The sequence below is a fragment of the Lissotriton helveticus genome, chromosome 5_1, assembly GCF_964261635.1.
Source record: "Lissotriton helveticus chromosome 5_1, aLisHel1.1, whole genome shotgun sequence".
In the NCBI taxonomy this organism is placed as follows: Eukaryota; Metazoa; Chordata; class Amphibia; order Caudata; family Salamandridae; genus Lissotriton; species Lissotriton helveticus.
Genome location: NC_136065.1, coordinates 575608887 through 575623548, shown reverse-complemented (window position 1 = coordinate 575623548; position 14662 = coordinate 575608887). Strand labels below are relative to the sequence as shown.

Genomic DNA, 14662 nt, shown 5'->3' with positions numbered 1-14662 from the left:
TGGACTCAATTTTACCAATAGTTCTATAATAAACTATTCCTAGGAAAAAGCCTTTATTGATTTCAGTTTGGAGCACTTCTACTACTTTTTTAGTCCTTCTTCCATTCTATCCTTCCTCCATTGAATCTTTTTTCATTCATTCATTACTCTTTCCTTCTCCATTTCATTCCTTCTTTCTTTCATTTTATTACATCTTTCTTTCTCTTTTCTGCTTTCCTTTTTTCTTTCATTCCTTTTTCCTTCTTTCCTCCTTTCATTCCTTCTTTCCTTTCTTCTCTATGGCCTTGTCTTTCTTTCCCCATTTGCTTCCTTCTCTTTTGCCTTGTCTTTCTTTCCTTCCTTTTTCTTGCTTTCTTTCTTTCTCTCTAGCTTACTTTCTTCTTTTCTTCGGGTAGTAATGTAAAATGGACAGAGCCAGTTTCTTAGTGTTTTGCCTCTAGTACATGTTACCATGGGTCTCAAGGTTATTGTCTCCTGCAGACTGGGTACATCCGTAAGGAAGTGCCAATGTTTTCTTAACTTATTATAAATTGAGTTGCTACGGACATTGTATTGTGTATTCAAAGAAACCGGAGTTGCTTTGATCTTCTTTTGAACATTTTCTGTCAGAGTATTTATTCTAGGCAACCTTCCAATTCTCTTTTCAGCTTTTTCCAAAGTTCCTAGTTAATATCCCTGTGCAAGGAAATGCCGTTTAGTCTTTTTGATGTTCACAGCAAAAGTACATCAGAACTACAGTTCCTTCTGATGCGTACCATTTCTCCGTATGGTATGTCAATACCTACATACCTGGGTTGTGCACTACAAGCATGTAGAGTTCTATTACATGCAGTAGATTTATAGATTACGGTGCTATGTAGCTGATCATTACGGACATAGATATCAATGTCTAGGAATTCAATACGCTCCCTAATGTAGTTGATGGTGAGGCATACATTATAGGGGTTATCAATAGGAAATGTATGGTATTCCAATAATTTTGCCACAGGACCATACCAGAGTGCTATTTCATGCTGTAGATTTACAGAAGATGGTTCTATATACGTGATTGTTACGGACATAGAAATTAATGTCTACAAATTTTATATTTTCCCTACTGTAGTTGATGGTGAGACAAACATTATAGGGGTTGTCAGTAAGAAATGTATGGTATTCCAATAATTTGGCCAATGGTCCATCCCAGAGCATAATCACATCATCGATGTACCTGCCCCAAAAAATTATATGTTCCGTCCAGTTGGAAACCGATGTCTCCAGGCATGCTCTCGCTCATACCAGCCCATAAAGAGCCCGGCAATAGCAGGAGCAAACCTGGAACCCATAGTGGTACCCTGCACCTGATGGTACCATTGGTTGTCATGAAGAAATATGTTTTTTGAAAGTATAATATCTATCATCTCCAGCAGGACCTCATTATGCATATAATGATCCGCAGTCCTTTGTCCCAGAAAGAATTCTATTGCTCTAATACCAAACTCTTTTTTGAAACATGTACATAGACTGGTTACATATATAAACAAAAAGAATCCACTCTTATGATTGAAGGGTATCCCTACTCTGGTTGGGAGCACCCTGTGTTTGTAAAATACCCCTCACACACCAAAAGGACCCTGTGTGTCATGCTTCATCATTGGGGCATTCGCACCCCTCTACGGGATGCGGCGTGCTTCGACCAGTGACTACGCAGGAGCACTTTAAACTGATGGCTATGTGTGGTGTGTGTGAGGGTTGATTTCTTTTTATATGTTTTTATGTGCGTGAGTGGTGGGGTTCTACGGCGAGTGATGTTTAAAAAGAGCCTGCCTCGTGGGGTCAGAAACAATTTTAATGGGCCCCTGGGCTGGCGCTATTAAAAACGTGCGGATTAAGGAGGTGTAGAACGCAGGGCAATGTACATTACCTCCCATGTGTGTGTGTCAACATGTTTCGGAGTCTGTGCTCCTTTTTCAGGACGGGGTACACAAATCCCCACCTTACTCACGTTTCTCAAGTTAAAAGGTGTTTAAATTAACAAAAGTGACATCTAGTGCAGGTTCTAATATGTACCTACAGAATATGCCAGTCGTCGCAATACAGTCGTCCTGAAAAGGAAGGGGACAAAAAATATTTTCTGGTGGTCCGCTCCTTCAAAATAAAGCACTAGGCACAGTGACCTGTGAAAATCAATGAATCTTTGTGCGGGCTCCGATCACTAGACAAGAATGTCATGCTACTCGTGAAGTCGTGCCTGGCGTGAAAAAAGACAAATACAAGACATACATACACTCAACATAAAGCACACACTCTAAGAACAAGTTCATTGTCCATTTCCTTCTTTTTATGGTGGTAATAAATATAGTGAGAGGTAATAATGAGGAAAAAGAAACTGAAAGAGCATACTGTTATAAATAAATTCCAATGCCTCATGAGCCTCTGGAACGCTGGGGGCCACGTGCAGAATCGCCACCTGTAAGTGATGTACAGTTCTTCAGTTTTTGTGTACTCACATTACCGATGGTGGTTCACCTCTGCTCCCAAAATGACATACTCATGAAAGTCTAGGAGTGACTGTTTCCTGACTGCCCCATACGTGGCTCCGCTGAGAGCGCGGTGTTTGCCGTTGGGATTGTCGATTATATACCGCCGTTGATTGCCAATTTAAGCCCTTAATTAGCCGGATGTGCCCAAACATGGGTATCCCGGTGCATCTTTGTCAACTCGCGGTCAATGGCGCATGTCCGTATTGAAGACTAACCCCTGCGCATGCGCGCTGCTTGTGCCACGGTGAGGTTACCTCCTGCGCATGTCTGCTGCCAGGACGTGTGTTCTCGCTCGTGCGCACTTAGGTGTCGATTCCGATCCGGTAAAATGCGCTCCGAATGGTCGTACGGAGAGTTTTTTCCCCGTACGAATCGTATCCGTAGACGTCCCGTACGTACGATGAAGTACGATCCGTACTAGGTGCCGAACTCCGTACGAGTTGTACAGGACTCCGTACGACTCAAATCTCCGTACGAATCTCACTCGGAACCCGCTGTACGCGACATCGCGGCACGTTTTTACGACCCAGCAAGTACGATTCGTGTCGGGTACGCACCGTACGACCCTTTTCCTACGGGACCCGAAAACAGTCGTAAACGCAGAGTTCGCGCCGAAACAGGTACGGAACGCCCCCCCGGGTATGGCACGTACCCCCCATGATCGCAGGGGTACGCGCCGTACCCCTGTGGTCATGCGGGGTATGTGCCGTACTCCCAGCGTACATGGGGTACGCACCGTACCCCATGTACAGTGGGTGTACGGCACGTACCCCATGTACGCTGGGTGTACGGCACGTACCCCGCATGACCACAGGGGTACACCGCGTACCCCTGCGATCATGGGGGGTACGCGCCGTACGGTGTGTAGGTGATCGTGCGCTTTTCCGTACGAATCGACGTGTACCGTACGAATCGCGTCCGGGTCGGCCGATCGGGATCGGAATCGTTTGGTCGTACGGCGTCTGTACGAGTCGTACGGAAACGGCTCCGGATACGATTCGTACGCCGGATTATTTTACCGGATCGGAATCGACCCCTTAGTGTGTATTCAAAGACTGTTTGGTTTTGGTACTGTTATAAATGGTACGTTTACTATATTTGCTTATGTTTTGTTATTTTATTGATAAAACCACTCTTGAAGGCTGGAAAAAACGTAGCTACACTAACAGTAGACGAGTGTTGCTCCCAGTCGAGATAGTTTTCTACTGGTTCCCAGTCAATCTAAAGAGTCTGTTTTCTTTTATATATGGTCATTGGTAAAAGGATGAGTACTACATTATGCAGTCTGGTAAAAAAACATATGTAGCCTCAATACCAATAAATGGAAGTTGATCCAAATATATATAAGGCATTCTAGTGGTTTAATGAATCTGCTTGGTTTTGTGAACGGTCATTGGTGACGGGGTGAGGTCGGTTGGTATGTCACATTTTATTCATGATAGTTGTCCCCATGGTATCTCATCATTGAGGCCTCTAATGTGGGTGCCCAGCCGGAACACCCAACGCTGTTCTTTTTCGAATAGGCCAGCCTCTCATGGCAATTGCTCCACTACTGTCCAGCTGATATCATTGACACAGTGGTGTGCTTCCAGGAAGTGCATGGCAATTTTGGTAGTGCTTTTCTTGCACCGTATGTTGCTTTTATGTTCATTTAGCCGCACTTTCACTGCTCTCGTGGTCATGTCTATGTATTCCAGGTCGCATGGGCAGGTGATCATGTACACTACATTCCTACTGTTACAATTGGCCATTCTACGTTGTTCCCACTTGGTTCCGTTGCTGAATATCAATTATTGCTCTTTTTTGTTAGATGGCAACTGGTACAGTTACCACAGGGGAAGTGGCCTTGTATTCCATGTTGGGAGAGTGGCTGTGGTAGGTCAGATTTTGGGCGAGTATTTCCACAACACCAGCAAAGAGGAACAGGATGCCATACGGGCACTAGGTGCCAATAAAGAGATCACTATCAAACCTGCCGACAAGGGGGGCGCAATAGTGGTACAGACAACAACAGCATACGAGCAGGAATGCTCACGGTTACTATCCGACAGATGCAATTATCAAGTCCTGCAAGAGGATCCGACAGAATCCCTGAGGATCACGATAGGAGGTATGGTGGAGGAGGCCCTAGCACATGACTGGCTATCGAAAAAAGAAGCAGAGTTCCTAAAACAAAAATCGCCAAGGACACCGTATTTCTACTGTATTCCCCAAAAAAATAAAAACATGGACAACCCACCTGAAAGACCAATTGTCTCCGGGATCGGGTCAATACTTGAACCACTCTCAAAGTTTGCCGACGCCTTCCTTCGCCCACTAGTGCAAGCCTCTGACACCTATCTCAAAGATACCAAGGCAGTCTTACAACTACTACAAAATGCAACTTTCAACCAGGGCACCCAACTACTGCTCAGTCTGGACGTTGAAAGTCTGTATACCAGCCTGCTCCATGACGAAACGTTGGCCATTATTGAAGAAGTCCTGTACACCACAAATTGGCAATATCAGACACCCAGAGGGGTAGTGCTGGAGTGCATTGCACTAGCCCTCACAAAAAACTTTTTTGAATTTAATACCACGATCTATCTCCAGAGCCACGGAATGAGCATGGGAAGCACTTTTGCTCCAAGTTTGGCGGGGCTCTACATACACCACCTGGAGACGAATAAAATTCTCCATGACCAGAACCCCTTTAGATAGCATATAGTTACTAGGAAGAGATACATCGAGGATGTGTTTGTCATTTGGCAAGGTGACCTGGGATCAGTAACACAATTCATGGCATGGCTAAATACTCAAAACGCCTATTTGAAATTCACGCACTCAGTGTCAAAAGACTCACTCATCTTTTTAGACTTAAATATCTACCATGAGGAAGGAATCCTGAAAACTACTACTCATTTTAAGCCGACAGCAAGGAACTGTCTATTAAGGTTCGACAGTTTTCATCCCCGACATCTTCGGGCGAATTTACTGTACGGCCAGTTCCTTCGCTTAAGGAGAAATTGCACAGACCTAGTCGCCTACAAGTCTCAGGGGTATACATCCATTACAACGCATTTTTTACCACGCAATACCATAACCACGCATCTTTTACCACGCAAATACTTTTACCACGCATTCTTTTACCACGAGTACCATTACAACGCATGTATTATTACAACGCATGTATTTTACAACGCATTTTTAATGTAAATGCAGTGTTTATTTAAAATAATTTAATTATTGTCTAATATTATTTGTTATGTATTTTGGATCACTAAATATTAATATTAATATTTTAATATATATATAATATAAAACATAATAGTAAAACATTAAATTATTAAATACTCGAGTATTAATTTAAATAGTAATATTAATATTAATTTTAATGCTCGAGTATTAATTTAAATATTAATGTTAATATTAATTTAAATATTGATATTAATATTAATTTTCATTAACTTTAATTAATTACTTTTAATACTCGAGTATTAATTTAGCAGAAAAATTTAGTGTATTTTAAAAATATTTTTAAATGTAATTAAATCAATATTAATTTATTTAATGTGTAATATTATTTGTTATGTATTTTTAAAATTGTAATAATAAGTAATATTAATATTAATTTTAATACTCGAGTATTAATTTAGCAGAAAAATGCAGTGTTTTTCAAAAAAAAGTTTCATTGTAATTAAATCAATAATAATTTATTTAATGAGTAATATTATTTGTTAGGTATTTTAAAAATTGTAATAATAAGTAATATTAATATTAATTGTAATACTCGAGTATTAATTTAGCAGAAAAATGCAGTGTTTTTCAAAAATAAGTTTCATTGGAATTAAATCAATAATAATTTATTTAATGAGTAATATTATTTGTTAAGTATTTTAAAAATTGTAATAATAAGTAATATTTGATTTGGGTAAAATTTAAAAATATTTTATATTATATTTTAATTAATAGTAATGTGTAAAATACATTATTGAGCAATAATATGTTTTTATTTTTCACATGTACATTTTATTAATATAGATAAAAATTAATTATTTATAAATAAATTTAATTAATTTAAAAAATTGAAATATTAATTATTTTGATTTTATTGGTATTATATTTATTTTCAAATTAATTTATAGTAATTTATATTAAAAATTGAATATTAAAATTTTAATTTCATTTTTCAAAAATGTCTAAAATGTTATAAATTTACTAGAAAATGTAAGTAATTATTTATTAATATTTAATGTAAATTTATTGTAAATTTAACATTAATAAATTACTCAAAACTATATTGAAAGTTTTGGTTCCCACGGTTTAACACTGTTTTCTATGGTAAGATTTGTCCTTCATTTATTTCTATGACATTGCATATGGGTCCTGCGATACAGATTTAGGATGATTTAAAGAAGAGGATAGACTGAGGAAAAAAAATAAAAGAAGCAAGAAAACAGGTAAGGAGACATGACAGTTAATATATAGACAGTGTAGATAATTAATTATATACAGGATAAATAAATTAATTCAAACAACCGAGCCAGAAATGTATTTGAAAATGTTATTAATCATAAATATATTTTTATATTAAAGTACTTTTTTAATTATATTTATTACATATTTTTTGATTATTTTGCAGTACATGTACATTTATTGAAAAATACAACAAACACATAATAATCTTTAAAAAAAGTAGTCCCTTTTTTTTCGTTGAATGCATTCATGACGTCATAACGTTCACGTGTGCGTAAGCGGCCATTTTGAAGATCATCGTTGGAGGAAGCAGCAGGAAGCTGATCTGCGTTCAGGTAGGAAACTTTTAAAGCTTTATTAAACAGTAAAATCTTTAAAAAGGGACACATTTATTGTAAGGGAAGAATAAGTTGAGGTTGCTCTTAAAAAAAAGATGTTAACGAACTTATAAATGCATGTCGCTAATCATATATCGAGAATATGTCTAAGTCGGGTTCCATGTTGAAATATATCGATTTGTATATTTCTTTTCAAAAAGGTAATTTATTTTTTAAATATGTAAAAAGATGCTTACGTTCATGCTTCATGTATATGTTTCATATTTATGCTGCATGTATTTTTGTTGAATTGTTTGTTTAAAAAAAGCATTTTTGAATGTTAAGAAATATTATGGAAAATAAAAGAGAGAGTAATTAAAGGTTAATTTATCGTTTAAAAAAGCTTCTATGGGAAAGAATGATTGATTTATTTTTGATTTAGGCAAATGGATTGGCCTTTTTGTTCATATTTTTGAAAAACGGGAACAAAAAAATTAGCGAACTTTGTTGGAATTTGGAGGATTTTGGTGATTAAAGTTGGTAGATAGAAAGTTATGTTTCTTTTTCTTGGTTTCATTTTGGTCAGCGATTCTGATTGATTCATTGGAAAATTGTAAATATGAGAATGAGATTGAAATTTGCGATTACGTGTATGTGAACTTTGAAATGATTTTGAATAGTTATTCATTTAAAAAAAAAATTGTAAAATATTATGCATTTTAATAATTTTGTAGTGAGATAATATTTTACAAGACTATGCAAGTCTTTATTTTATCTAAAAAATATGGAGTGCTATGTTTCTTAATTATTTAGAAAAATGTTGTTTCGATAAAATATAAAAAAAAAAATATCCAATCGTTAGAAAACACAAAGTTTTTGCAAAGTATGCAAAAAATGTCTATATAAAATTAATAATTCATAAAAAATATAAACAATTTTTAATTTTTTAATCCATTTGCCAATAAAAAAGGGTCGTTGTAGAAGCTTTAATAAAACAATATTTTGAGATACAGTAAAGAAGAGAAGAGTTTAGAGAATTTATCAATAATGCTTGTTTTAAAAATCAAGAATGGCCAAAAAAATAATAATAAACTTTTTACAAATTGGTTTCTTCACCAATTAGTAGAAAAACACTCAAATATATTGTATTATAGAGTGTAAAAAAAAAAACAAAAAAAAAAGGAACCGCGACTTATTTTTGGGAAAAATAATTTTTTTATAAAAAAAAAACCAAATTTAACATTAAAGAGGTATTAAATTTAGGGCAAAGCAGGAAAGTAATGTTATGTAAAAAACTAAAAAGAGAGAATGTTAGCAAGATTTTCCAGGTAATCCAAAGCCACGCACAACGAAAACTGTTGCAATACTGCCAATAGTCGTTCAGACATTTCCTTTGTTTTTTGAGTAATTTGTGAGTTTAGTTTACCTGTAAGAGTTTGAGAAATTCTCATTTCTTGGAAACTTTGCTCCTTCTTCAAAGTTTCCAAAAAAGAGTAGAAATTTGGGTGGTGTTTGCCAATTACATGGTTGAAGGAGTTATGCCATCCCTCTATGGCATTATTTGTTTTAGCCTCTCCCTGTAAGCAACTCGAATAACAGTTCCACCACTCCACATGAAAACGTGGCTTCCTCCTGCGACCCGATCTGCTTAGGTGTCCAATCCATGTGTCTTCCATATAATTTAGAATAGGTGCCAATATTTCTTCATTTCTTAAATAATACTCTGATTCTATAATGGCAGTGTAGTATTCGTCTACACTTTCAGGAGGGACAAAACAAAGAGCAGTTAATTTTTTAATTTCAACTTGTAGTTTGCTGTTTGATGAATATTCTGTAACAAGGGGTGTTTTTTGTACTTTACGCCAGAATGCCTGGGAAAAATGGAAAAAACACCCCTGAATTTGGGTATCCGTGTACATTTTGGAGATCACATTGATCATGCTCAATTCAAAATCAATAATTATTTTCCTAGGACTTTGGTGAGTTTTGGATTTAATAACAGACAAAAATTCTGTGTATGTTGCAGAAGTTTTATCAGGCAGCAAACTATATACTAGGGGGATTACACTATTGTTAATTTTAGCATGTATTGTATAAATTTGGGTAAATGGATGGGGTGTGCTTTTAAACGTCCCATCCATCATCCAAATTTCACTGCTTTCTAGTTTTACAAGGTTACGGGGAGTACTAAATATTAATATACGTTTCTGAGGGTTTTCATTGTCGTGTAAAAGGAAAGATTCATCAGAAAAAGATATTGTAAGTTCATGAGGTATAACTATGTCAGAAAAGGTATGTGGTGTATTAGTTTGGGTATTACTTGCCTGCTTTTGACGTTGAATTATTCTACGCAAATTATGGATGGTAGGCATATTACTTGCTATATGTGTAGGGACATGTTGAGCAACCTCTCTTAAAATTGTTCCTGTAGAATCATTGGAGGTGCTTGCCATTACTTTCATCTCATTTACTGTTTCTCTTACATCAACCTCCGTTGCAGAGGCAGAGTGGTTATGGTCAGTTGTTCTTACAATAATATCATCAACCGTAACCGCTCTGCCACTGCAACGGGTTGAAAAGTAATTCACGCACCTCCAATGATTCCTTGTTAAACTTATTCTTTCCCTAAAATAAATGTATCCTCCATGATTTAATAGTCGGTTTCCTTTTCGGGACATGATAAAATTTGCAGTTGGATGAGTAGACATGTTCTAGAGGGAAAAAAAAGAGTTTTCATGAAATTTGGGGCATTTATAAAAATTATACGTATTTTTACAAGATTTAGCTTTCATACTACAGCACTTTGTGAGAAGTATGAATGGTGAGTAATACCTTTAGAGATTTTTGCTAATTTAAAAATGCATTATTTACTCATGGTTACAATACTTACTAAATCATTTTTAAGATTCAAGATTTTCTTAAATGTTGCACTTTCCCTGAACTGGAATAATTTCTAATACATATACACTTTTAAGCACTTTAATTACTGAATTACTTACTTGGAGTACTAATAGTAATTAATACCCTTACACTATCCAGCACTTTCTCTTCTGCGGCACTTACCTGGAGTTGGAATAGTAATTAATACCCTTACACTATCCAGCACTTTCCCTACTGTAGCACTTTCCTGGAGTTGGAATATTTATTAATACCCTTAGACTATCCAGCACTTTCCCTAATGCAGCACTTACTTGGAGTTGGAATAGTAATTAATACCTTTACACTATCCAGCTCTTTTTCTACTACAGCACTTACTTGGAGTTGGAATAGTAATTAATACCCTTACACTATCCAGCACTTTCTCTACTGCAGGACTTACATGGTGTTGGAATAGTAATTAATACCCTTACACTATTCAGCACTTTTCCTACTGCAGCACTTATCAGGAGTTGGAATAGTAATTAATAATCTTACACTATCCAGCACTTTCCCTACTGCAGCACTTAACTGGTGTTGGAATAGTAATTAATACCCTAAGACTATCCAGCACTTTCCCTAATGCAACACTTACTTGGAGTTGGAATAGTAATTAATATCCTTACAATATCCAGCACTTTCTCTACTGCGGCACTTACCTGGTGTTGGAATAGTAAATAATACACTTACACTATCCAGCACTTTACCTACTGTAGCACTTACCTGGAGTTGGAATAGTAATTAATACCCTTAGACTATCCAGCACTTTCCCTAATGTAGCACTTACTTGGAGTTGGAATAGTAATTAATACCTTTACATTATCCAGCACTTTAACTATATTAGCACTTTATGAATTTATTTACCTTATTGGTAGCTGCTTGTTTCTGATGAAAAATGTGGTCAGATTGTTCTGTTGTTTGATGTTTTCTTCGGTGGTCGCTTTATATATAGAGCTATTTATCTAAAATAAGGGAGAGAAATATTGATTTTTATTATTGTGTTTTTTGAATTGGTGTTATAAACATTGTGTCTGTTAATTTGAAATAGAAATATAATTATTCATTGCAATTGAAAAACATTTAACTGTATATATGTAGAAAATTGAGATGTTTGCACTATCCGGCACTTTCTCTACTTCAGCACTTACATGGACTTGCAATAGTAAATAATACCCTTACACTATCCAGCACTTTCCCTAATGTAGCACTCACCTTGAGTTGGAATAGTAATTAATACCCTTACACTATCCAGCACTTTCTCTACTGCAGCACTTAACTGGTGTTGAAATAATAATTTATACCCTTACACTATCCAGCACTTTCTCTACTGTAGCACTTTCATGGAGTTGGAATAGTAATTAATACCCTTACACTATCCAGCACTTTCCCTACTGCAGCACTTATTTGGTGTTGGAATAGTAATTAATACCCTTACACTATCCAGCACTTTCCCTACTGCAGCACTTTACTGGTTTTGGAATAGTAATTAATACCCTTACACTATCCAGCACTTTCCCTACTGTAGCACTTACCTGGAGTTAGAATAGTAATTAATACCCTTAGACTATCCAGCACTTTTCCTAATGCAGCACTTACTTTGAGTTGGAATAGTAATTAATACCTTTACACTATCCTGCTCTTTTTCTACTACAGCACTTAATTGGAGTTGGAATAGTAATTAATACCCTTACACTATCCAGCACTTTCTCTACTGCAGGACTTACCTGGTGTTGGAATAGTAATTAATACCCTTACACTATCCAGCACTTTCCCTAATTTTGCACTTATCTGGAGTTGGAATAGTAATTAATACTCTTACACTATCCGGCACTTTCTCTACTGCACCACTTACATGGAGTTGGAATAGTAATTAATACCCTTACACTATCAAGCACTTTCCCTAATGCAGCACTTACCTTGAGTTGGAATAGTAATTAATACCCTTACACTATCCAGCACTTTCCCTACTGCAGCACTTACCTGGAGTTAGAATAGTAATTAATACCTTTACATTATCCAGCACTTTAACAATAATAACACTTTATTAAATTATTTACCTTATTAGTAGCTGCTTGTTTCTGATGAAAAATGTAGTCAGATTGTTCTGTTGTTTGATGTTTTCTTGGGTTGTCGGTTTATATATATAGAGCTATTTATCAAAAATAAGGGAGAGAAATGTTGATTTTTATTATTGTGTTTTTGGAATTGGTGTTATAAACATTATGTCTGTTAATTTGAAACAGAAAACTAATTAATCAGTGCAATTGAAAAACTTTTAACTATATATATGTAGAAAATTGAGATGTTTGCACTATCCAGCACTTTCTCTACTGCAGCACTTACTTGGAGTTGGAATAGTATTTAATACCCTTACACTATCCAGCACTTTCTCTTCTGCGGCACTTACCTGGAGTTGGAATAGTAATTAATACCCTTACACTATTCAGCACTTTTCCTACTGCAGCACTTATCAGGAGTTGGAATAGTAATGAATACTCTTACACTATCCAGCACTTTCCCTACTGCAGCACTTAACTGGTGTTGGAATAGTATTTAATACCCTTAGACTATCCAGCACTTTCCCTAATGCAACACTTACTTGGAGTTGGAATAGTAATTAATATCCTTACAATATCCAGCACTTTCTCTACTGCGGCACTTACCTGGTGTTGGAATAGTAAATAATACACTTACACTATCCAGCACTTTACCTACTATAGCACTTACCTGGAGTTGGAATAGTAATTAATACCCTTAGACTATCCAGCACTTTCCCTAATGTAGCACTTACTTGGAGTTGGAATAGTAATTAATACCTTTACATTATTCAGCAGTTTAACTATAATAGCACTTTATGAATTTATTTACCTTATTGGTAGCTGCTTGTTTCTGATGAAAAATGTGGTCAGATTGTTCTGTTGTTTGATGTTTTCTTCGGTTGTCGCTTCATATATAGAGCTATTTATCTAAAATAAGAGAGAGAAATATTGATTTTTATTATTGTGTTTTTTGAATTGGTGTTATAAACATTGTGTCTGTTAATTTGAAACAGAAAAATAATTATTCATTGCAATTGAAAAACTTTTAACTGTATATATGTAGAAAATTGAGATGTTTGCACTATCCGGCACTTTCTCTACTTCAGCACTTACATGGACTTGCAATAGTAAATAATACCCTTACACTATCCAGCACTTTCCCTAATGCAGCACTCACCTTGAGTTGGAATAGTAATTAATACCCTTACACTATCCAGCACTTTCTCTACTGCAGCACTTAACTGGTGTTGAAATAATAATTTATACCCTTACACTATCCAGCACTTTCTCTACTGTAGCACTTTCCTGGAGTTGGAATAGTAATTAATACCCTTACACTAGCCAGCACTTTCCCTACTGCAGCACTTATTTGGTGTTGGAATAGTAATTAATACCCTTACACTCTCCAGCACTTTCCCTACTGCAGCACTTTACTGGTTTTGGAATAGTAATTAATACCCTTACACTATCCAGCACTTTCCCTACTGCACCACTTACATGGAGTTGGAATAGTAATGAATACCCTTACACTATCAAGCACTTTCCCTAATGCAGCACTTACCTTGAGTTGGAATAGTAATTAATACCCTTACACTATCCAGCACTTTCCCTACTGCAGCACTTACCTGGAGTTAGAATAGTAATTAATACCTTTACATTATCCAGCACTTTAACAATAATAACACTTTATTAAATTATTTACCTTATTAGTAGCTGCTTGTTTCTGATGAAAAATGTAGTCAGATTGTTCTGTTGTTTGATGTTTTCTTGGGTTGTCGGTTTATATATATTGAGCTATTTATCAAAAATAAGGGAGAGAAATGTTGATTTTTATTATTGTGTTTTTGGAATTGGTGTTATAAACATTATGTCTGTTAATTTGAAACAGAAAACTAATTAATCAGTGCAATTGAAAAACTTTTAACTATATATATGTAGAAAATTGAGATGTTTGAACTATCCAGCACTTTCTCTACTGCAGCACTTACTTGGAGTTGGAATAGTAATTAATACCATTACACTATTTATTTATTTATTTATTTATGAATCTTATAGAGCGCACGGCTACCCCCATTGGGGGTGTCCCGGCGCTAAGGCTGTAAGCAGAAAAGGAGAATCAATCTAGATAGATGAAAATAGCCAGGTTTTCAACCGGCCACGAAACAGAGCTTCGGAAGGGGCAAATCTGAGGTCTAAAGGTAAGCTGTTCCAATGTTTGGCAGCAAGGACTGCAAAGGCTCTGCCACCCATTCTAGCACGGCGGAAGCGTGGAACAGTCATAAGACGTAAGTTGTTAGAACGTAGGTTTCTGACAGAATGGGAAAGTACCAATCTCTTTCTTAAATATTCTGGTCCTGTTCCGTTCAGGGCTCGGTAAGCAAGAATAAGCGTTTTAAACTTAATGCGACTGGCTATA

The 14662-nt window shown here is 36.0% G+C and overlaps 1 long non-coding RNA gene across 1 annotated transcript; it reads right to left on the bottom strand.

The window, feature by feature from the left end:
- Positions 1–8488: 8488 nt before the first annotated feature.
- Positions 8489–14033, bottom strand: LOC144753272 (uncharacterized). The gene is made up of 5 exons (XR_013594280.1): positions 13949–14033; positions 13076–13173; positions 12265–12356; positions 11072–11169; positions 8489–10002 (listed from the first exon to the last, which is right to left on the bottom strand). It is a non-coding gene; the product is annotated as an uncharacterized LOC144753272 (long non-coding RNA).
- Positions 14034–14662: the final 629 nt, after the last annotated feature.